At 40.2% G+C, this 24,903-nt stretch overlaps 1 long non-coding RNA gene across 1 annotated transcript; it reads right to left on the reverse strand.

Moving 5' to 3' along the window:
- Positions 1 to 18,592: 18,592 nt before the first annotated feature.
- LOC137180360 (uncharacterized) lies at positions 18,593 to 24,497 on the reverse strand. The gene is made up of 2 exons (XR_010927953.1): positions 20,408 to 24,497; positions 18,593 to 18,872 (listed from the first exon to the last, which is right to left on the reverse strand). It is a non-coding gene; the product is annotated as an uncharacterized lncRNA (long non-coding RNA).
- Positions 24,498 to 24,903: the final 406 nt, after the last annotated feature.

The following is a 24,903-nucleotide window of genomic DNA, read 5'->3' on the forward strand; positions in this document are numbered from 1 at the left end:
ATTTGACCATGTTTGGGTTGTGGACTGTTGGGAATATCATTATCGTTATCATTAGTTGCAGCTTTAAACAAAATAAATCAAACTGCTCGATGCATCAGTGTTAAATAAAGAACGAATACAGACTTTAAGAGAATTACAGGAAACATCTGAGTAAAGATTCAGATGAAGAACGTTGAGATCCTGGAAAAATCTGCCTGAAACCATTTAATTCAATGTTTGACCTTTTTTTAAATGTTGTAATTTTAGTTCTAAAAGTTTTCACAATATTGTATTTTTATTTTTTTTTTGAGTTAAACCAGTCTAATAGACTACAGACCAGTAGCAGACTGGTCAACAGTGGGTTTGATTTTGTAATATTGTATTTTTACATTCATTTCCGTCACTGACATTAAAAACGTCTTAAATCTCAGTTAAAGAAACTTTAAAGCATTTTATAGTTCTGATCTGATTGTCTTCCAGATATTAACAGATTAGTTTTATTATCTAGAAAACTAACGACAGTTTAAAGAAGAAGAAGAAGAAGAAGAAGAAGAAGAGTTGAATGGAGGGTCAGCAGTGGAAGAGTTAACAGTCTGTTCATGTTGTAGGCGGACAGACGACTTCTGACACATGAGCTGCTTTGAATGTAAAACCATATTGTGCAGGATTCACAATAGTAACTCCAGCTGTCAGATACAAATCAAATATATATATTTATATATTTAACTCTGAATTGTAAGAAAAAGGAAAAGTATTTTTAAATGAGTTGCTGAGCAGATCTGACATCAATTCAGCTTAAATCAGACAAAATGAAACTTCATCACTTGATCTCCAAGAACTTTTCTGATGAGTTAAATGTTCCTCTTGACTGGAAGTAAAAAAACTCAAGGGTCCACTTACTAGCTTGTTCTGGAGCTTTCTCATTGATCCGCTGACCATGAGAAACAGTTTCAATGTGTTTTTTTAAATCAGTGTTTCTCCTCCAAAAAAACAAACTGGGGGTCTTGTTTCCCTTTAAAATTGTGAGGTAATTTAATTTTTTTTTATTTCTGGTCTTTTATTGAAAAAGGAAAGCAGGTTTCACTCTCTCACTCCTTCAACCTTAAAATATAATAAAACACTCAGATGGGTTAAAAAACTTCTTGACACAAAAAAATGCCTTCGGTCTGCTGATCCTTTTGATGTCTGCCAGCCAATCAGACGGCCAATCCAAACCAGCTCCAGACCTCCGCCCTCTCTCTCTCTCTCTCTCTCAGGCTGGTTCATCTCTGGCGTGAGGTCGGCCTCAGATTCCAGCCGAGCCAGCTCATTTCTTTTCATCTGTCACCGAAACTCAACACCCAGAGGGCCCGAAGAGCCAGTGGCCCGAGATTAATGGGTTTGCTCAAATTACGTGGCACACTCAGAGAAAAACTGAGGGTTTCTCTCCCCCCCCCCCCCCCCCCTCCCCCTCCCCCCCCACCTCTCTCTCTCTCTCTCTGTTTGTTCAGCTGTCGCTCACCCAAAGCTCTCCTCCTCCTCTTTCCTGACTCTGAAGTGCAGGATGAGGCTGGAGGAAACACGTCTTGAACTCATTGGCTGGAGAACAGGCAAACACACACACACACACACACAGAGAGAGAGAGTGAGCGAGCGAGCGAGCAGGAACAACAAACCTCAGCTGTTCTCACCTCCGAACGCTGCCAGTAAAAACAGCTCCCATCAAAATGCTGAAAATATCCCGTGATTTCATAGAACTGGCTGCAGCTTTGAAACTGATGTTAAACAAGGAATGATTCATTACCTGATTCACCCGAATTCACCTCCTTCCTCGTCGTGACTGTTATTCATTTGTTTCACATCACAGTTTTTTCTCCAATGACAGATGAAGTCGTCAAAACAGGAAAAAAAAAAACATCTTTGTTACATTTGGAAATGTTTTAGCATTTAGCGTTTTCAGCAAATGACTAATTGTCTACAATTTGAACAATTATTGGTTGTACATGTCTGTGATCAAAATAGTTGAATAGTTCTGAAAAATATGTTAGAAGTCATCACATCTGGCCGGCCCATGTTTCATAAATTGCATCGATATGGACTCGAACTGCAGAGTTTCTCACGTTTTATCTCAACCGACCGAGTCATGAGTACGGTTATTAAATAGAGCTTCAGGGCAACAGAGTTACTACGGTTTGGGAACGCAGGGCGACGGGCGACGGAGGTGTAAAGTATAAGATCATCGACCACAAAGTCAAACATCTTCACCTGCTGCTTGTGATGATATAACAGCAGTACTGTAACTTTATCTGTTGCTATACTGCTGCGTATAGTCGGCCTATGTTTTTTTTGTTTTTTTTGTATTGTACTGTGTTGTGTGACCACAGCAGGAAAATAAACTTGTTTTTTTCCTCACATTACTTTTGCTTTACAAAGTGTAACGTGAACTCTTGAAATGTCTGAAGAGAATTCACAGCAGTCAGTCAGCTTCAGGAAAACAACACCGACAGACTGGTTCAGCAGACGTTCACGTACACGTTTCCTGGTGAAAACATGACGGACAAAACATTGGTTGGTTTTACACCATGTCAAAGGAACGTGTCATTTTGGTGGCGATGACTTATTTATTGACACAATAACTTAATTCTGAAACATGAATGAACAGTTTTGGGTGAGTTGCAGCCTTTTGCAAGTTAATTATAATGTTTTGCTGCATGTATGAGTTATTTTGGGAAATGCATCCATACAAACACTAGACAGTACGTGACGAAGGCCAGTTTGAATAAATGAGGCTTCAGCTGCTTTTTAAAGGCATCAGAAACCTTTTTGTTTTCAGTCGAGTGTGAGGGACAACCAGTAAGCTCTGGTCAGAAGACCAAAGTGACCTACTGGTGATATAAGGTGTAGCAGGTCTGACCATGCAGGGCTCTATATGTGAAAACAAGAACCTTAAAATGAATCCTAAACTTGATGGGAAGCCGATGTAAAGAAGATAAGATGGGTGTGATGTCCCTGGTCCAGGGATGACAGGGACTAAGGCAGGTGAAATTCCAGTAGTCTCACTGGGATGATATAAAAGTGTGAATAATCTGTGATACAACAGACCTGAGTATGAACTCATAGTATGAACGGGTTAATGATTCGTCGATCGAAGTGCATCGCCTGATCAAATGTTACACAGAGAAGATTAGACTGTGCAACTGAAGAAAGGGACCCAACGCACTGAGCAACCTTGGAAGCTCCGCTATCTGAAGCAACGATAAGAACCTCAAGTCTTATCTGTGTTAAGTTGTAAAAAGTTGTTAGTCATGCAGTCCTTACTGTGCAAAACAGGCTTAAAAGAGACATACAGCTGGATACCATCAGTGCAACAGTGATATTTCTAAATTTGCTAATAATGTGACCAAAATGAAGCATATACAAAGCAAATAATATAGGACCCAAAACAGAACCCTGGGGTACACCACAGGAAAGAGCAGCGGTTTCAGACATGTAGGGAACAAGCAACCAGCCCCAGGGCGCTCCCAGAGACATCCACCCACTGCTTCAGCCTTTCAGTCAGGATGCTGTTCAGTATCAAAAGCTGCACTGAGATCCAGCAGCACCAAAACAAAGCATTCACCCACAAAAGAAGACATCATTATGTCATTGGAGACTCTTGAGAAAAGCTGTTTCAGTGGAATGCTTCTGACAGAAACCAGACTGGAATTTATCTAAAATGTTGTGTGCAGTCAAGACAGCAGTGAGCGGTTTGGCAACAACTTTCTCTAAAAATGTTGAGATAAAAGGCAGCTTAGATATAGGCCTGTAGTTTTTAGGAAAGCATGGATCAAGGTTAGTTTTTTTTCAGAAGAGGCTGAACAACTGCATGTTCAGCCTCACCCTGACATCTTTAATCTTATAAACAAAGGAAAAGAGAAAAAATAGGCACATCAGTAGATGCAGGAGTGACAATGCTGTTGATGGTGTCAAACAGGACTTTAAGGTTTACTGGAGGAAGTAAGAAGCATCCTTAACCATGCTGTTGAACTCAGTTAAAAGGTCTTTGTAACGGAGATGGTGCACATGGAGCTTGGTGAACTTTCCCAGTTGAATAGTGTCATTTAACCAGGGGGGATGAATTGATGAAGGGAACAAGTCTCATTTTACTCGGAGCCACTTTATCCTAAACACTGGAGCGATGTGTATTAAAGGAGTGGACTAGACAAGTAACGTCAGTGTGAGAAGAAAACACTGCGCTGGGTCAAAAGCTGCAGAAAACTTCTCAGCTGAGATTTAAGATGCAAGAACAATTTAAATGTTTTTACTGGGAAAAGAATGTACATTAAAAGACAGGTTGAACATATAAATATTTAAAATGCATAAAACAAGGTCTAAAGTATGACCCCTAATGATGTGTGGGGACCAGACAGTGATATTAAGCAAATCAGCAGCAAAGCTACAAGAAACGTCATCTATGTGAATATTAAAATCACAAACCGCATGTTGTATGTCAGTGGCTCTTAAAATGAGACAATTGGTCCCAAAACAGATTAAAACGGTTAATTAAACCCACATCGTATGCTCTACAAGCGGACTGAAGCCGGTTGTGAAGGCTATGGAGTCTGCTACAGCAACCAGTACTGCCAGCCTGCTGTGGGAATTGAGATAAAAAACATAGTTTCCACAATACTTCAGGAAATTCACATTCCTAGTTATGGAATCACAAGAGGGTGAAAGCTGGGCTCTGTCAGGACAAAACACAGCACATTCAGCATCCATTGTGTTGTACTTTGTGTTTAGTGCTAATTAGCAAATGTTAGCATGCTAGCACGCTAAATTAAGATGGTAAATATTACCTACTAAACATCATCATGATAACATCTAACTGTTCTTATTTTCATTTTTAAACAACAAAAGTTTGTAAAAAAAAAAAAAAAAGTTGATGCAAGACTGTGGACAGCCAATCACAGAGCTAGGTTACTATGGTGCCATGTTTTCTTTACAACTTCAACCATGAAACATTTTGAATTCATTACGCTCTGGCTTCGTCTCCATAGTAACGACAGCAGAGGCTCATGGGTATTGTAGTATTCTTAGCCATCCGCCGAAATCACAGATGAATCGTTATTTCTCAGAAACAAAGTTGAAATAATGTAAACTGATGGTCAGAATATAAACCTGTTGCATCGTTACATTATTCAGGAGAGTCCTGAGTTTCTGTGGTCGGTAATATTGAGAAGAACCTTTTAAGAAATTAATTGAAATGGGGATTCATCATCAGCAGCTCCTTCCACTTCACAACTCTATTAGCTACAAATAAAAACAGAAGAACATAGTGCAGACTACTTATTAAACCTGTGTAGTGGAACAAAATACTAATTTAGCAGCTGGTAATTGAAATGCTGAAGGTTTAGCTTCACTCTGTGTTCAACTGAATGTTCAGCAGTTTATCTCTGAGGTCAGCTGCGGACAGGAAGACGCGTATCTGGAGCTGTATCAGTAAGTAAAACCGTCTGCTGTCACGTGACCGCCATGCAGCCTCAATGTTCGCAACAAGTGTTCACAGCCCTCCCATCGCTGCTCTGATCTGCTGCGCTTGGCTTCAGGCTTCAGGGGGTTTTTTGGGGTGGGGTGAGCTTATGTTTACCATGTGCTCCTGGGTCATTGTGTCCAAACAAGCAGCTCGTACAGGCAGGGTCGGGGCCTCTCTTCATCTGGAGTGTGTCCAAATCCAAACGCTGTTCAAAAGGTCAGTCAACCCCCCCACACCCCCCCCACCCCCCGCATGAAAAACGACCCCAGCTCAGGCAGAGCACGCTGCAGTCACACAATGGTCACCCTGGCTCCTGCCACGTCAGCACTTTCACAAATCTGCCCCGGGGTTTTAAACACGACCCACTACCCCTCCACACACACACACACACACACACACACACACACACACACACACACACACACACACACACACACACACACACACACACGCCTACACTTTCCTTTCCATGTTATTTTGACTTATATGGGACACAACAACTCTTAAGCAACATCCAGAAGGACCATATTAAACCTTTATTGTCCTTGTGGGGAAAATGTATTTGTTGCAACAACTAAGTTGATTTAAATTTTAAATTGTACATGAAGACTGTGACAATAAGAAAGAAGAATAATCTATAACAGCACATTTAGAGATCAACTTAACAATCTTTATTATGAAAACTGTACAGAGGAGAATTAGAGTCCGTTCTTTGAAGAGGATGCTGGTGGTGACGATGGGATCCTGAATCTCCAGATGATCTGAAGATCTCTGCTGGTGAGCTGAGTAACACTGAGAGAGGACAAACTCAGAGGCCTTGTAGGGAGAGATGAGATTCAGCTGGCAGTCATCATCTCAGCAATGCTTTGCTTTTTTTCTGCATATTTATTCTTTGTCAGTCAGTTCCACAGAAGGTAACAAGGGTCAAATATATCAAAAGATCTATTTCAGACAAAAAAAAACACACCACTAAACAGAAAGTTGATGGTGGATGATTCTGCAAAACATTAATTAATCCTACAATAACAGCACATGGTAAATACATTAAGGGTACGTTTCATGGGAAGATATCTTTACAGAGCTTTATAGCAAGTTTAAACTCCTTGTTTAGCTGCAACTTTAGCTTGCATTTGGAGTCGTGTTCTCTTTTAGCTCTTGTTTTTACTCTCTACCAACTCCTGAGGGAAATATCTGGCTCTTTAGCTGCTAAATGCTCCACTATGTTCACCAGCTAGTCTACAGCTAACTGTGTCTGTTTGCTTGTTTGGTGCTGAGCAGGTAGTGTACAGCGGCTTTTTACAGCTTCTTCTCTGCAAACAGCTGCCTGCTGCGGCTGAAAACGACGCTATGAGACGCTGAGAGTGAAACAAAACAGTAAAGTTGCAGCCGGACAGATAAACAACAAGCTGAAACTCACTATAAAGCTCCGTAAAGCCGAGAGGAGCTGCAGAGTCTCTGATAATTCTCTGTAGGTTCATTATTGTTGTTATTATAAAATATATAGATTACAGCTGCTTTAAGAGTCTGTATATTCTCAGATGAACTCTCTGTTTCCAGCCTGCAGCAGAGAAGGAAAAGGAAGGAAACATGTGAAAGGTGTGTGTGGTGTGTTTGGGGGGGGGGGGGTGGAGGTGGTGTATGGGGTTGCGGAGGGACGGCGGCGGCGGGTCAAACCCAGCAGCTGCACTCTCTATAATTAGCCGCCGAGGTGGGCAGAGGCTTCTGTGCCATTAATCAGCGAACTCCCAGCAGCCAGCACCAAGAAAGGAACGCGGTGCCGTGTTGACTCTTTATCTGGAAAAGAGGTTTACGGAGCGAAGGCCCAAATATAGCAGCCAGCGCTGAGAGCCGCGGCCCTGTTGCCTGGATATCCCTGCTGGAAGGTAAACAGAGGGGACGCTGGATTTGCCACGTCAATGAGCTGGCAGGAAGTAAAGGCCACAGGCAGGGAGGAGGGGGGGAGAGGAGGAGGAGGAGGAGGAGGAGGAGGAGGGGGGGGGAGGCGATCCCTTTCATCCAGGCTGATACTTTATAACCTGAGAGCAGCAGGCTAGGGCTGTCGGCTGGCTGGGGAAGCAGTTTTACAGTAGAGCAGAGGGTTCAGAAGCAGCATGCACCTTATCTGGCCGACAGTTTTATTACGCAGCAGACGGAGCCGAGCAAAAGCTGATATTGATCACATCAGACCTGCAGAGATAAAACAGACAGGAAGCTCTCTGCTGCAGCATCTGTCAGCTGGAAACAGCCTCCAAAGTTACAGCACACAGGAGAGACTGTTAGGGCCAAGAAAAGAGCTGATATTTTAACAAACACCTAAACTGACAAAATGTTTGTAGCTACAGAAACTACACCGACTACACGCAGTGAAAAGATCTGGATGATCTATATTACCGAGTGCAAACCGAGATCTTTTTCCCCTCGGTGTCGGTGCAGCAGCAGCCGAGCGTGTCTGAGCGCCGTGAGCTCGGTCTGCAGATAAACAAGATCTTGTCTGAAAGGTCACCTTTATGGTTTCCTGGTAACGTGTCGGAGACGTGCAGCTGAGAAAGAGCAGCAGGGGTTAGAGGACACAGAAATATGTAATAAACAAAAATAATGCATCCTTGGCTGATATTTTTGGGCAACATTTTTCAGATCTTACTGATATTTCATCATTCTTGCTGTGACATTTCAGGGGTTCAGGTGATTCACGTTAAGCTCAGGCATGCTGGGAACCTTTCTACCTCAAGTTCAGGTCCATCCTCGCTCAGACGGGCAGAAGAAGAACCCTTGAACTGTTCTCAGCTAAATGTGGACTTTGTATTGTGACTCGGGGGGGGGGGGGGGGGCGTGACTGATGATGTTTAACAAGAAAACAGACTGAGAGGCCTCATGTTTGCTAACTTTGAATTGAAATAAAATACATCACAGAGGAGACACAAGAGCTCACAAGCTTCCCCCCTTTTTACCGCCGTTCACTTGCTTTCTTGTCCTTCATGTTTCTGCTTTTTATGACTCAAAGCTTTGATTAAAGTTATGAAGATAAAACGTCTGCCTTCCTCATCCATCCGGCCTGTGGAGCGTCAAAGTTTTGGCAGAGTTTTTTTCTTCTTTCCCCTCTAAGCCTCCTTGTTTCATCTGCTTTTTGGCAAAGAGATCTTTAAAGAGAAGTGCTGCCATCCTTCCGGCCCCTCTGTTTAGCCTCAGCTTTGAGAGTTAGCTTTTAAATACAGTGTGGTTTGTGCTGCTCAGGGCGGAGCTGGGCTCTCTGCCGTGTTGGGGGGCCCGGCTCGTCTTCCTCAGATCTGCTTTGTAATTAAATATCCCCCACAGCAGCAGCGAGGGGACGCTTAAAGAAGGGAAGAGCTGCTTTTCCTGCGAACCTTCCTCTGGTAAATGTGTAACAGCTGCTCGGCATTTCAACCAGGCTTACTCAATATTTGGGTTGTTTCCCAAATCAAAGTACAACCTTTAAACCCTCCTCCTCCTCCTCCTCCTCCTCCTCCTCCTGCAGGCCGCTGCTATATTTGATCTGTGCGCTGACGTCAGCACGGTCGCTCTTATCTTCACTTTCACGAGCAAATGATAAAAATCTGTTTATATCATTTGTTTATCATGGAGTGAGTGTTGTCCTGAGGCTCTCCCTGCTGTTTAGGAAACAGTTTTGAGGATTTATAACAAGGATTTAAGAGGGAAAACCAAGAAAACTCCTTTTCTACACATGAAAGACCTTCACTCACAACTTACATTAAGACATTAACTTCAGTAAATGTAGCTCACAGGTGCCGTAGCCATCTATCAAACTGTAAAATACAGACTCTTAAAGTCCTCTGAGTTCAATCAAGGGTTAGAAAGTCAAACATGGAAGAGGGCTTGGTAGTAGTTAGTAGTTTACCAGTCAAAGTAAAACTACAAGGCAACAAGTATGTGAACATTCTTCCACAACAAACGGAGATAATCATTTCTTTATGGAGGTTTGAAACAGGAGGACAAACACAAACTGTTGCCATAAAAAGTTGAGAAAACTCAAGCTTTCAAGAAAAAAAAACCCTGATACTGCATGCTGGGAAGTCTGCTAATAAGCTCAAATGATTCTGAACTTAAAATGATAAGTTAAGTCCACTATCAGTTGGTCATTTAATCATTTTGTTACAAAGACCTGATTATAAGAAAGTGATGAAGGTTTGCAATGTTCCGTAAATCACAACTTGATGTTTTTACTGTTTGTGTTCAGATTAAACAAAGAAAGATAGAACATGTTAATTAGTGAGCTAAAGATGGATTTTTATGCTCTAACAGAGAAGTTTGAAGCAACAACAGCAGCAGCCGTTAGCTTAGCTCAGAGGTTTTTAAACTGTGGGAGAGTTGAAGGGGTCAAATCTGAACACAGACATGATACACATATTTATAGATTCAGTGTGACTCACACTTTCCAAGGATATTATTATCTCCAATGTCCATTGCAAATCCACTGTAAATCACAGAAAACAGACTCTCCCTCTAACTACAAAACTCGCCTGTGAATCATCATGTTTTTAAGTTTTCTTCAGTATGAAAGTGATCATGTGATAGTTGTCTGTGCGTCCATGGTTACACTATAAACAGGAACAGATAATTTGTCAGAATTTTAGAAGAGACTACTTGACAAAGATTTAAACAATTTAAAAAAAAAAAACAGTGCAGTTGAATTGTAGCCTCCTAGCTTAGATAAGCTAACGGTCTGCTAGCTTTAGCTTCGTATTTACCGTACAAACAAACATGAGAGTGTTGATCTCTAACTCTCAGCAAGAAAGTGATTAATTATATTCCCCAAAATGTGGAAGACTTCCTTTAATATAACTGATTACATCTTACAGTTTTTCCTGCGTTATCAGAACTTTCTCACTTTGTACTGAATCATAGCTAATTTTAATTAATTTAGTTTTAATTTCAACTTATTTATACATTTATAGTTTGTCATTTTAGTAATTTATAATCCTTATTCATACCAATTAATCTAAGTGTGTGTATTTTCAGTGAAGTACCTCCCTCAGTGTTAGAGAATTAGACCAAAAATACACTTAAGTATTTGATCATTTCACTTTAATTTTAAAATGAAACGTTTAAGAGCATTATAAGGATTATAAAGGATTGTGTTTCCTTGTATGACAGAAAGAGTCTTATCCTTAAAATCTTGTCCCTTTGCTCTTGTTTCTGCAGCTTCTTTTGTTAATGTGTGACCTTTACTCTGTGAAATAAACACAAATCTTTATCTGGGAATTACAACATACTGTATACCATGTTGCAACATCTGTCCGCTGAGAACTGAGTGTATACTGTGTGTAGCTGTTATTGAGACAAAGTCCAGAGTGGAATGAATGTGCGTGCAGGGTCAGGCTTTGGTTAGTTGTACAACAGTGAACACGTGGTCGGCAGACAGTTCGCTGCTCTTTACAGACAATTTAGCTCTGTGTTGGCCCACAAACGCTGTGTAGAGCACATTTAGCCAAATGTCAGACTGTTTACACCAGTGATGGGCAAATAGCAGCCTGTGGGCCTCCAAACAAAAATATTTGACCCTCTAACAAAAGTTTTCCTTTTTATAGATTACATCAAATCTTTTACATAACGCTTCATAAATCTACAGTAGATAACAATGGGATTAGATCGTCATTTTTGTCAAAGTTTTCTTATAATTTTCCTAGAAGATGTACTTTGCGTCAGTTCGGTTCTTCGCCTCCACATTGTGCCTCGAGACCGTTTAACGCTCTACTAATTGATTATCCCTTATTTAACTAATGTCCAGGCCCACATGTAATCTGCATGATAGACAATATTCATTTAAGATAGCAAAGATTGTTTTAATAAGCACACATACAACACATTAAAACAACCTAGAATGACCTCAAGCAGGCTGAAAGACATATTTAGTAGACAGTTCAAAACAAAGTGTGAACATTTGTTGGAAAAGTCGAGCAGCATAAAATGCAGGAACACATGGCCACTAAAATGCAAGATTCAATGAGGAGCAGAGAGAACAAAAATTAATTTGCGAAAACATGAACCCTTTCATGCATAGTGGTCACTTCAGTGGACAGCTATTCAAGAGCTGTTTTCTTAGATATGCATGGGGGGGTTTTGATGGTATAGTTGTACATCAGCCACCACAGTGGACTCTAGTGTGTCGTCCCATGTTTAAAAAAAATGAAGTTCAGATATTTTTTTTCATGTCTAACGCTGACTGAGGTTATTATAATTCATGCATGAAAGAGTTAACCATTAATCATCACAACACATAAACAAACAAATACATAAATAAATAACTGGTAAGGCCCCTTGACCTCAACTTCACCAAATATCTTTTGAGGCCCTCTAAAAACAGCAAAAAACATGACACTCCAACATAAAACTTACAAGCAGCATCTCTATTGGTTTAAAATCTGCGGAAAATCTGTGGAGGTGTCGGGATTCTGGTCACAGATTCCGTGTTGGCCTAACGTCCTATAAATGACTTACTACTGATGGTTATTCTGAACTGTTACCAACTAAACATGTAAATATGTAATAAATATGTTTGTCCTCCAATAACCAATAACTTGCCCATTGTTGAACCTGATTGCACCAGTTGAACCTGGTTTACACTATGATATATATATATATATATATATATATAAACATGATTGTCAGGCCTTTACAAACATCCCAGAACGCTTCCCTGTGGAACACCAGAGCTTAGATAAATGTCATCCCTGCGAGCCAACCCCCCCCCCCCCCCCCCCCCAGAGACAAGGATGCACTGGATTACCATCCGGATGAGGAGACGCGTGTCGCTGCAGGCGCTGGGAAAGAGATTCCCCATCTGACTGGCAGTCAGCTGATAGCAGGTGGATAAATGCAGGCAGTGTGGAGGAAGAGAAAACCAGGTCACCGCTGCTCTGAAACAAGGACACACATTTTATTTCCTCTCCCCGCTCCTGTTCCAAAGTAGAGGGGGGTGGTGGTGGTGGTGGGGGGGGGAAATGACTGGAAAACAGGATTTATAGTCTGGGTTATTTTCATTGGAGTCATGAGGTTTCCAAACTGCTGCTCTTCCTCGTCGTGCTCCGGCTGTATGTCACCTCGCCGACATAAACGTCCACAAACCCAGAGGGACTTTAAATTACCGCAGTCTGAGTGGAAGAAAACACCTCCGTTTTAAAACCGTCACCTTTCTCTTTTATTTATTTTTCTTTCTTTTGTGGTGATGGTAAACTCTTGAAGAGGGTGCGTCATTAGTCAACATGTCTTTGTGTGCCGTGTTTCAGGCAGCAGGCCTTAACACGACATACGTCAGCACCAACTGCTACGACATGTGGTTTATTTAACGTAAAAAGAGGTTTTTTGGGGGGTTTCAAAGACAGAGCAGATGTGCTGAAAGTTGCACAGCCTCTTCCTGAATGTAACTATCATTCAGTTCAGTTACAGGCACATATTTAACCTGATTTCTCTAATGTAGTTAAAGGTGCAGTGTGTAGAATTTAGTGGCATCTAGCAGAACGGATTTGGCAGAAATGGAATATAACATTGACAAGTGTGTTTTAATTAGTGTATAATCATCTGAAAATAAGAACCATTGTGTTTGTGTTACCTTAGAATGAGCCCTTTATATCTACAGAGGCAGCAGGTCCTCTTCCACAGAGCCGCCATGTTTCTACAGAAGCCCAGAACGGACAAACCAAACGCTGGCTCTAGAGAGGACCTTTTTTGCAAGGTTCATCAGTTGGTTCTTGGTATTGCAACCACCGGCATCATCACATGACACACAAACAAGCATTTTCCCTCCATACGCAATCATTGGAAAAAAAAGCAACGTTTTAATGGTGAATATGTTTTTCTGAGTATCACAAACAACCTGAAATGACTTTTTTATTTTCAGAATTTGATCTATTTGGTCCAATAACATTAGAAAGACATCTGAGTAAAGTTTATCAGTTTAACTCTCCACAACTGATCAGATTACTGTGAAAAACGAGACTTTTTACTCATTTTGATGATAAAATTGATAACACTTTAACAACCCTTTTACTATCTAGTATATTATAATTGTTTGTAACACACCATAATGTAGTTAAAAGTGTTTAATACATGATATTTTCAACACATAACGTTTCTTATAAAGACATATTTTATATAATTACAAATTAACTACATTACATTACAATTAATCTCATTCATTGTGTGTTTATATGCCTGTGTCCTTTACAGGAAGAGTTTGTTGTTAACTAATAATTAAATGTTTCTATGCTGCTTATAAATTAAAAAGTGGATTTAAATAAAGTGTTACCAGTAAATTTGCTGTGTGTTGATTGTAATTAACTGCAGCTGTTTGGCTCTTGGCGAGCTGGTCAGAGGTCACAACACCAAGATAATATTCCTCTTCATCCTCCAATCCATATTTGTCTCCTCTGAAGGTTTGAAGGAGCAAACTGAGGTCTTTCTTCTTCTCCTCCTTCTTCTCCTCCTCCTTCTTCTTCTGCATGATTAATGTCGTCCTCTGCCACCACGCCCCACTGCTGTCTATTTTTAGACACCCATGTCAGGGAGTGCCAGCATCCTTTGTTGGCCACAATTCACATGATGGATGAAATCATCTCAAAATCCTCCTCCTCCTCCTCCTCCTCCTCCTCCCTCCATCCCCTCACACGCTCTCTCTCTCTCCCCGCCCGGCTCTGATATCACCATGAACTGGGGCAGAGAAACCCTCCTCGTTTCATCAGGGAGGAAGGAAACAAAAAAAACCAGAACTGCCTGAGCTGCCTCAGTGTTAAATCCCCAAACTGGATTTTGAGCAATGAAGAGGAGGAGAGACAGTGAGGGTGAGAACAGATTTCAAAACAAAGAGAAAACATCTAACAGGACGTTTCTTCTGTCTCTCGCACCGAGTCATGTGATGATGAGAATCACCTGACGGCACAGACTGTAGATTACAACACGTTAACGGCGTCGGTTACAGGATGCACTGTGAGACCAGGACAGTCACTGTGTTTCCATCCACCTGTTTTTATTTGGATTTTCAATTTGCGGCTAAAAAATTGAGCGGAAAATTTTAAAAATATTGAAATATCACAAAAAAGTGTTTACAAATGTAAACACACTTAGTGAATAAATGATGACGTACATGAAGAACGTATGGAAGCGCATTCACCAATGAAAACAAAACCGGGGGCTTTATTGAATAATTATAGTTATGAGATACTTAAGTCATAATTATGAGATACTTAAGTCATAATTACGAGATACTTAAGTCATAATTATGAGATACTTAAGTCATAATTATGAGATACTTAAGTCATAATTACGAGATACTTAAGTCATAATTATGAGATAGTAAGTCATAAATACAAGATACTTAAGTCATAATTACGAGATACTTAAGTCATAATTACAAAATACTTAAGTCATAATTACGAGATAGTAAGTCATAATTATGAGATACTTAAGTCATAATTACGAGATACTTAAGTCATAATTACGAGTTACTTAAGTCATAATTATGAGATACTTAAGTCATAATTATGAGATACTTAAGTCATAATTATGAGATAGTAAGTCATAAATACGAGATACTTAAGTCATAATTACGAGATACTTAAGTCATAATTACGAGATACTTAAGTCATAATTATGAGATACTTAAGTCATAATTACGAGATACTTAAGTCATAATTATGAGATAGTAAGTCATAAATACGAGATACTTAAGTCATAATTACGAGATACTTAAGTCATAATTACAAAATACTTAAGTCATAATTACGAGATAGTAAGTCATAATTATGAGATACTTAAGTCATAATTACGAGATACTTAAGTCATAATTACGAGTTACTTAAGTCATAATTACGAGATACTTAAGTCATAATTACGAGTTACTTAAGTCATACTTACGAGATAGTAAGTCATAATTATGAGATACTTAAGTCATAATTATGAGATACTTAAGTCATAATTACGAGATAAGGCCTCCGATTGTTTTTTCTTTGGTGAATGTAATGCTCTTCTGTAATCATGTGACTTAAACGTCACTGAAGAGCTGACATCAGATCTGTGTGGAGTGATGATGAGGAGACTGTAACCTTCCTCAAATGAACACATGAAACTAACAGAAATGTCATATTTCCACCATGTTTTCCAACTTTGCCTGTCGCTCGTTTAATGACGTCATCTCGTTGAGTCCTCTTCTTCTGCAACGGTTTAATGGCACAGACTGGAGAATTAGCACCACCTGCTGTTTATCTGCTAATATTCACAGAGCAGTGATGGATGGAAACAAACATTCATTTGAATTTCTCAATATTCTGGAAATTTGGTTAAAATTTGAGCTAAATTTGGATGTAAATCTTGCTAGTGAGACTAAACAGAGGAATGGAGTATAAATGAATGGAAAGGAGATGGACAGTAAACAGCATCTGTTGGATTGTGATATTCTCGTCTCTGACTGAAAGAACAACATTTTGATATCACATCAGCTCCAACAGTGTATAATGTTTCAAACATGCATAGACGTGACCAGACGTACAGACGGGTGACGAATAACAGGAAAAACCAACATAAAGTGTTTTAGTGACTGTGAAGGTCATAGCATATGATTCACATCATTTTCATACTCATCAAACCATTCAGTGACCCCTCGTGTCCTGTGAAGTGGGGCATTGTCATCCTGGAAGAGACCACTCCCATCAGGATAGACATGTTTCATCATAGGATAAAACTGATCACTCACAACTACTTTGTATTGGACCCAAACCATGCCAGCAAAATGAGCAACCAGATCCCCTCACTGTAGGGCTCAAACATTCAGACCTGGACCTGTCTGTATGTGTAGCGTCTGATAGCCAGCTCCAGTTTGGATCCAGCTCCCAGTCAGCAAAATACCCATATTCATTAAGCTCAGACACTAACAAACTATTAAACCTCTCATCTCTCTGCACTCTTTTATTAGCAAAGATCAATGGAAAACAAATAAGTAGGTCTCAATCATTTGTTTAACCTTCTGCATCTGTGTTTGCCTGTTAAATAAATTCTTTCCCTGCTGCTTGTCGTCCAATGATGCCGTCCGATGTGTTCATTAGTGTCACATGACTATATCATCTTTGTGTTTATGTTGTCTGGACTTTAGTTAAGATTGGACCAACTAACGATGGGAAAAGAAAACCCACAGCTAGCGCTATGTGAAGGTTTTTTTTTTCTTTTCTAATTATCCACAAACATTTCAACACCAACATACAAATCAAACAGATTCATTCTTAAGAGGCACGTACGAGCGATCAATTTCCTTGTACTTAGAATTTTCTGTGACGTACGAACAAAATTTACGAGGTCAGAGCTGTCGTACGAGTCCTCAACAGACAGTCTGCCTTTCATCATCATCAAGGCTGCACATTTACAGAGAGAGTTTTTAGATTTTATCATTTTTATTGGCATATTTTGGTGCAGCAGCCTAACAGGTCGCCTTATATGGACATTTTAGTAGCGTCAATGATGCTAATAAGCAGATCTCATGAACAGGTGACATTCAGCAGACTGAAAGGAGCGATTTACAACAAGTCTGGACATTTAAGGTCAGTTTGTTGAATCTGAGAGTCAGAGAGGTTACGGATAAGAATACGAAACTGTTCGTGAATGAGGCCCAATCTCTCCCAGAAGATACCGATGACATCACAGGTGTAAAAAAGGGTTTTTTGTGATTCAAAGTCTTTGGCATTACATATAAAATTAAACCAAATTCTCAAAATCTCATTACAAGGGTATATATCATAAATAATAAACTGAACCTCTTTTATACACTTTTTGAGCGTTACTGTGTATAAAGCTGCATCAAAGCGCCGCTTTGTTGTTATTTTCACGTGTAAAGACGCTCACAGAACCAAAAGACGTGACGGACAGTAGACCGGCAGGACAGCAGCTGCTGACCCTCTGACCTTTGACCTTTTCCCTCGTAACCCCCACCAGCTACATTCCTGCACCTCACCGTGTCACTGACGGTGTCATCACTTTGCAGACGTGCACTTTTTGCATGTGTGAACTGAATATGTAACTGACACACTTATACAAAGCTATAAGTGTATGTTATGTAACCACACACACACACACACACACACACACACACACACACACACACTGTACACGCATCCACATGTGAAAAGTGTCCTGCACACATGCACTCAGTGTGTAGCTGCCGTGTATAAGCAGCATCTCTCCGTGTTTCTCTTCTGCCTCGTCAGCAGCGTTTTTATCTGCAGCGCAGCGGAAGCGGAGACGTGTTTCTAATCCCGCCGCAGGTCACAGCCAATCAGACGGCCCGGCTCTGATCGTTTCAGAGACTCTGACACAGTAAACACACACATAGTGAGATGAAGCGAGTGTTTACCCTGCAGCTTGTTTCACTTCATGTCTTTTTTTTCTTTGTATCTGCGTCGTGTCAGGCACACATCAAAGAGCGGCGGCCGCTCGGTGTTTCGACCTTTATCACCTTCCTTTGTTTGTCAGGTGACCCGTTCACTTCCTGCCCAAGTGGAGCTGGAACATAATCACAAACACATACATCATGTCAGAGATTTACACCTGATTGAAAGACGTGACACTCAAACATCTGAATCTTTCATTCAAATTTAGATATGTGAGTTTTTTAAAAAGGTTTTTAGTATTCTGTGTTTTATTGTGACTTTAATTGTTTTGCCATCTTTCCCTCATGTTATTAATTTGTGCTCATATTGCTAATATTAATTTTAAATTACGTTGTTGTTGTTGACACTGAACTGAGCTGCTTCACTGACCTGAAAACAAACTCTGGTTGATCTGAGGTCATTTACAGTGAGTGAAGTGAACTTAAATGTGTTTAAGTAATCTAACATCTGCATATGTAGTCAGCTGTAACATCTGAACACTACAGGGGAAAAAACGAGAGCCAGCAGAGAATCTAAATGTTTTGCTGAAAGTTATAGATAAATAGATCATAGACAGTTAAATCAATAGTAATGCTTGAAGTAGCTAAACGTAACAGATAAACAGCTGAAACATCGACCACTTGGATTGGTAGACTTACAAATACAAACTTGAATAAACCAACCTAAACACTGACGATTCATTGTCATGTATAGAATTAATAGTGTTAAAGCTAGAATGTAATAATAATAATAATCTTTATTTATATAGCACCTTTAAAAACACAGTTTACAAAGTGCTTTGACAGGCAAAGCAAAAGTAGTACGACGCAAAGCAAAGATACAACACAAAAAAACCAAAAAAACAATAGAGAGATGATAAAAAGATCAAAAGACAATACAAAGATGCTTGAAAGACAACTTAAATAAAAGCAAGTCTGTAAAAATGGGTTTTAAGAAGTGATTTAAAAGAAGTCACTGGTTCTGTGAGTTTCATCTCCTCAGTCAGGTCGTTCCAAAGCCTGATGGCAAAAGCAAATGCAATATGTAACTTTTCTGCATTAAAATGTCTAAAAACAACTAGACCTGTGTTATATATGTTGTTGAGTTGTGTACTTACATTATCCCAAATGTTTCCAACAATTTTGAAACCCAGAGAAATCTGTAATTTAATCAAAGTAACGGACCGTTTCATTTGGTCACCTGTCGATGGCGTCATACCTCCTCTACCAAAGAGTAAACACGCACACAAGATAATACGTTTGCATTGTGGTTGTTTGACATAAACTGTTATAAATTGACTTTTATTCAGTTTTAAGCCACATTTTTATGATAAACTGTTTAGATCTTGGTCGTTTTTAACTGTATCTTTTAACTGGATGAAGGATTTTAATCATCGGACGCCTGGATCTTAAGTTATCAGAGAAACAAGCTGAGGAAACGTTAGCATCAGCTCGGCTAACAGCCCCTCCAGGAAGTCCGGTGGTCACCAAACATCGTCGGAGAAACAGCTTTATTCAGTATTTTTACAGTTTTAATCCCTGTTGATGTTTGTTTTTGGAGAGGAGGAGACATCTGCAGATAATTCGACTCCCGGTAAAAACATCCTGAATGTCTGGATCTTAAATTATAAGAGAAACAAGCTGAGCAAACGTTAGCATAAGCTCGGCTAACAGCCCCTCCTGGATGTCTGGTGCCCGCTGAACATCGTCGGAAAAACATTGATATTTTTACTTGAAACTGTTTTATTCAGTATTTTTACCTGTTTTAATCACTGGAGAGGAGACATCTGTATCTTAAGTTATCAGAGAAACAAGCTGAGGAAACGTTAGCAACAGCTCGGCTAACAGCCTCCACCGGAGCTCCGGTGCTCACCGAACATCATCGGAGAAACAGCTTTATTCAGTATTTTTACAGTTTTAATCCCTGTTGATGTTTGTTTTTGGAGAGGAGGAGACCTCTGCAGATAATTCAACTCCCGGTAAAAACATCCTGAATGTCTGGATCTTAAATTATAAGAGAAACAAGTTGAGCAAACGTTAGCATAAGCTCGGCTAACAGCCCCTCCTGGATGTCTGGCGCCCGCTGAACATCGTCGGAAAAACATTGATATTTTTACATGAATTTTACATGATATTTTTACCTGTTTTAATCACTGGAGAGGAGGAGACGTCCTTAACAGTGAACCCGGAGAAGCTGGTTGTTTAACAATATAGACAACAACTCCCATGATCCCTTGCTACTTCACACTGTCATCACACTCTGTCTTTTCCTATTGGTTTGATTGAGAGACCTCTAGCGGCTGAAATTACATATTGTGTGTTTAAATAACATCTAGTTGAATGTATAACATGCTGTGTCGGAGGGTACGTGAGGACATCTGATGAGGCTTCACTCCTTCAGATAAAGAAGGTCGGGAACCGCTGACATAAACCACGACACCCAGGTGGCAGAAAAACAGAATTTTCATGATGCCTTTTTTTTTCTAGCATCACTTTGCTGTTTGAAACATGGTGATTTGTATGAGTCAACAGCAAAAGAGGTAAAAAAAACAAACCTGCATGAGTTAAAGATAGCAACTTCCAAAAGAAGAGAAGAAGAAGAAGAGTCTGACAGTGTGTGATGGACAGGCGTGGTCCGGCTCTCCTGCTGTTACGTAACCGGCCCGCCTGTGAACACAACTTCAGCTGAATTTTCAACATCCTCGCTGATCAAAGGCTCGTCCCTGCTCTCTGCTGCTGCTGCTGCTGCTGCTGCAGGCTGTGAAATATGAATTTATTTCTCCTCCCACACTCCGTCCATGCATACCAATCTGACAGCTCCTACTATCATCTCCATGTGTGTCGTATGGCCTCTGGCTGCAGCTGAATATATCTTCCAGTTTCCAGCTCCGAGCGTTTTGTGTTTCTAGACTTTGGTTGCTCTTCTCGTGTCGCGATGGGGTTGTGTAAGAGCTCCGGCCCACACGGCCGAGAGAAAACCAACCACCGAAGAGACGAGGAAGAAGACGGACAGCTGTGTTTAATTTCTATCACAGTTATAAAGGAGTATTCCGTAAAACCCACACTTTCTCTCATTTCATCTTCTGACTTTCACATTCAGCTAATATTTTAGTCAGAGATAAATATCTCAGCAGCCGTTAACCTCCTACGAGGCCCCGGGGTCCCTGTTGACCCCAACTATATATGATAGTACTTGTTTTAGTCATTTTTTAAAGTGAAAAATGCCAAAAAACTTTCTGGTAGAAGCTTCTTTCCAGTTTTCCATGATAGTAAACTCAACATCTGTGTGTTTCCGACTGTTGTTCAGACAAAACAAGTCATCTGAATATGTTCACTGGGCTTCGGGGAATAATGATCGACATTTTATACACTGAACAGTCGATGGATTATTAAATAACAGCAGGTCGCGGTTACAGTACTCCTGTGATGGAATAATACGAACTATCCCTCAGTTCTCTGTGTGCAGTTTGATAAAACAACAACTTTACAACAAATGAGCTCAATATAAACTAAAACTATTAACCAGTCAGAGCTCAGATTGGACTTCACTGCTGCTAATTTATAATTTATTTGAGATTAATCAAATTATATAAACCCAAAGGATGTGGAGTAAACCTGAGACTTTTGAGGGACCAATAAGCTGGTTTTTACTGTATGTGTGTTCTGGTTTGTCATTCATGACCCCGTGACCTTTCCTCTACCTCGACTATCAGGACAAACTAGATATTTTTATCAGCAGTACTACTTCAATCGTCAGTATGTTCTGTCTAATTGCTAATTATGCAGCTTCTTCTCTTCAATCTGTGTACAAATAACAACTTTATTGCGTGCAGGTGAAATACCAATCCTTCCCAGAGAAGTGACGTCATATAATGTGATTTTCTTTCATTTTATAAGGTGATTTTGTCTGATTAGAAGTTGGCGGGTTGGTGTGTTGTTAGATAATCAACTGGCAAAAAGCTTAGTGTTTTAAACCGAACCCTGATCTTTCCTTAACCAACAGTGTTAAAGCTATAATATGTAATTATTCACATTAAAATGTCTAAAAACAACTAGACCTATGTTATATATGTTGTTGAGTTGTGTACTTATATTATCCCAAATGTTTCCAACAATTTTCAAACCCAGAGAAATCTGTAATTTAATCAAGGTAATGATCCGTTTCATTTGGTCGCCTGTCGATGACGTCATACCTCCTCTACCAAAGATTATACATGCACAAGATGCATACGTCTGTATTGTGTTTGTACAGAAAGTGTTATAAACTGATGTTTATTTCATTTTAAGTCAAAATCAAATTTATTTTAAAATGCCCAACTTTACAGCAGAAATAAACATGTTTACAGTCTGGTACAAACAACGGTTTTGGTCTCTGTAGCTAATTTCCTCTTTCATGACAACTGTACGGGGGGTGAATTATTTTATAACTCACCCGTTTAAATGTTATTAAGCCGTAAAGTTCTGCATAATGAAGGACATGGCTGCTTTGAGTGACAGGTCCACCAGCCACTAGGTGGCTTGTTTCAGCCATTCGCCCCGCCTCTTTGCCCGTTTTTGATTGGCTGGGAGTTAGGCAGCGTCACGCACTGCCAAGATGGCGACGGCCAGAGCGGCTCACTTTGAGCTTCAAAACCGCTCTTCAGAAACCAACAGGTGTCGTCACGGTAACTATGTCAATATTTTTATACAGTCTATGGAAAAACATTGATTTTTTATGTGAAACTGTTTTATTCAGTAATTTTACTGGTTTTAATACTCATGTACGTTTGTTTTCGGAGAGGAAGATGCAGATAATTCGTCTCCCTGTAAAAGAACTGGGTTGAATTATAACACTAATTTGTTTCATTAGAAAATGATTTTATACTAAAGTTTTAATAAATGTAAAATCACTGCTTACATCTTAAAACCTTCTCTACTGTGTGACACATTTCACTTTCACTATTAAAAAACAAAACAACAGGTTCTTGATATAATCAGCTATGAGTGATTTTCCCAGCAGGACGAAGCTTTAACATCCACCTGATCCCGTCCTTTCATTCACTGATTCGCTGAGTCCTCCCCGCAGGCGCGGCAGGATTTCCATCATGACCCGGACAGCTTCACATGCTCTCATCTCTTTCCCAAGCTAAAAAAAAAAAAAAAAAAATCCATCCCTACTCTAATAACAGCCTGTGCATGGTAGCTGAAATCCCCACAGAGATGTCTCTCCCTCTGTCATTGTTAGCTGTGAACATCTGGTTCCCAGCCACGATTCATTTCATGGAGGAAGGACCGAAGCGTTTCCCCTCCTCCTCCTCCTCTTCCTCCGCCGTGGTCGGTCGGGGATGGGATCGGCTTTTGTGGGAAGGGGGGGGAAAGAACTCTCCGGTGTCAGCCGCAGGCTCATGGAAAGTTATCAGGCAGGCCAGGAGCAGGATATGTTTAGATGGTGGCAGTGGTGGTTTTTTGAGGGAGGAAGAGGGGGAGCGCATATTTGTAAGAGGGGATGTTTGAGTCCGGGCGCTTTGCCAACTGAGAGAGAGAGAGAGAGAGAAGAGAGAGCTGGAGGGAGGAAGAGGAGGAAGATGAGGAGGGATGCAGACCCAGCAATTCAAGAAAATAATGTAGGATTATTTAATCTTTATTCTTCATTCTAAGATCACATATCTGAAAGTTTCTGGTTTGGATTTTCTTTTAATCTATTTATAGCTCAGACCGACTGAAAAAAAAGCCTGAAAAGTAAAAGAAAGAAGAAAGATTTTCTTATTTTACACAAGAATCAGATCTAACAGGATGAGTGTGATGTTATTAGACACTCACATGCTCAGACCTACATTATAGAGGCTGTTTCATTCCTCTCTCAAATAACCATTATTTTTATTACTGATTATGAAACGTTAGATAATACTTTAACAGTCCAAGCTGCTGACGTCTTCAAATGTTTTGTCTGATCAACTTTAGTGTAGAAAAGCTTCGAATCCTCACAGTTAAGAAGCTGAAACCAGCAAATGTTTTTATTTAGCTGAACAGTGCAACAGGAGTTCAGCGCTAAATTGATGGAGTACTTTTTTAATGAAAGCTGTCATGTGAGGATATTTTAGAAAGAAATCACTTTAAAAAAAAAAAACGTTGGCGTCGGAGATGGAAAGACGTTGTTGTTGGATGTAATCTTGGGGTTTTGCAGAGTTGCACAATATCAATGTTCTGTCTGGCGACTGAGTTGCAATAACAGACAAAAAACGCTTTGTGAGATGGAGATTCTGTCAGAGTATTAAAATATTTTCACCTATTTACTGAACACTTTATACAGTGTACAGTAATGCAAACATGCAGTGAATGTTTCAGATAACTTTCAGTAAGTTTACTATCATGGAAAACTAGAAAACTAGCAAACTTGAGAAGCTGTTACCAGAGAAATTTTGGCATTTTTCTTCTTCTTTCTTCAAAATTTTCTGAATACTAATGAAGCTTAGCGTAAATTCAGGCAGGAAGACTATCTTTAACCATTCATTCATTTCCCTCTCCTCTCTTTCTTCCCACGCTCCTCCCGCTTTCCCATCAGCTGTTCAGGGGCGTCACTCAACGTCAACCCTAACCCCGTCACTATCAAATCAGATCGCTCCACGATTTCTAACCACCAATCACAGCTCACCTGTCAAACTCTCCTCCACCCCATCCACCTCCACGGACGCACCCCGGAAGCTCTCTCCTCCTCATCCCAGATCTCCATCTCGCCTTCTCCACTCCATTACTTCAGGACCAGGCCCGAGTTCACCAGAAGCCGCTACCTACACCATCAAGATCTACGCCTCTTCATCACCACCACCAGTGTCGAGACTCATTCACCTTTCATATCCAGCGACATCACGATGGCGTCTAATCACCAAAGACTTTTCCACCTTCATCTATCATGCTTGTTCAATAAATATCATTTACTTCATAAAGAAACTGAGTCTCTCCTGATTGAAATATTGATAGAAAACTGACGATCTTTTAGTTTGTTTCTCAGCACTGAACAGAAACCTGAAAGTCAGCAACAAAAACCATCTGAATAAGTTGATTTGATGAGAAA

The sequence above is a fragment of the Thunnus thynnus genome, chromosome 3 (genome assembly GCF_963924715.1).
Source record: "Thunnus thynnus chromosome 3, fThuThy2.1, whole genome shotgun sequence".
Lineage (NCBI taxonomy): Eukaryota > Metazoa > Chordata > Actinopteri > Scombriformes > Scombridae > Thunnus > Thunnus thynnus.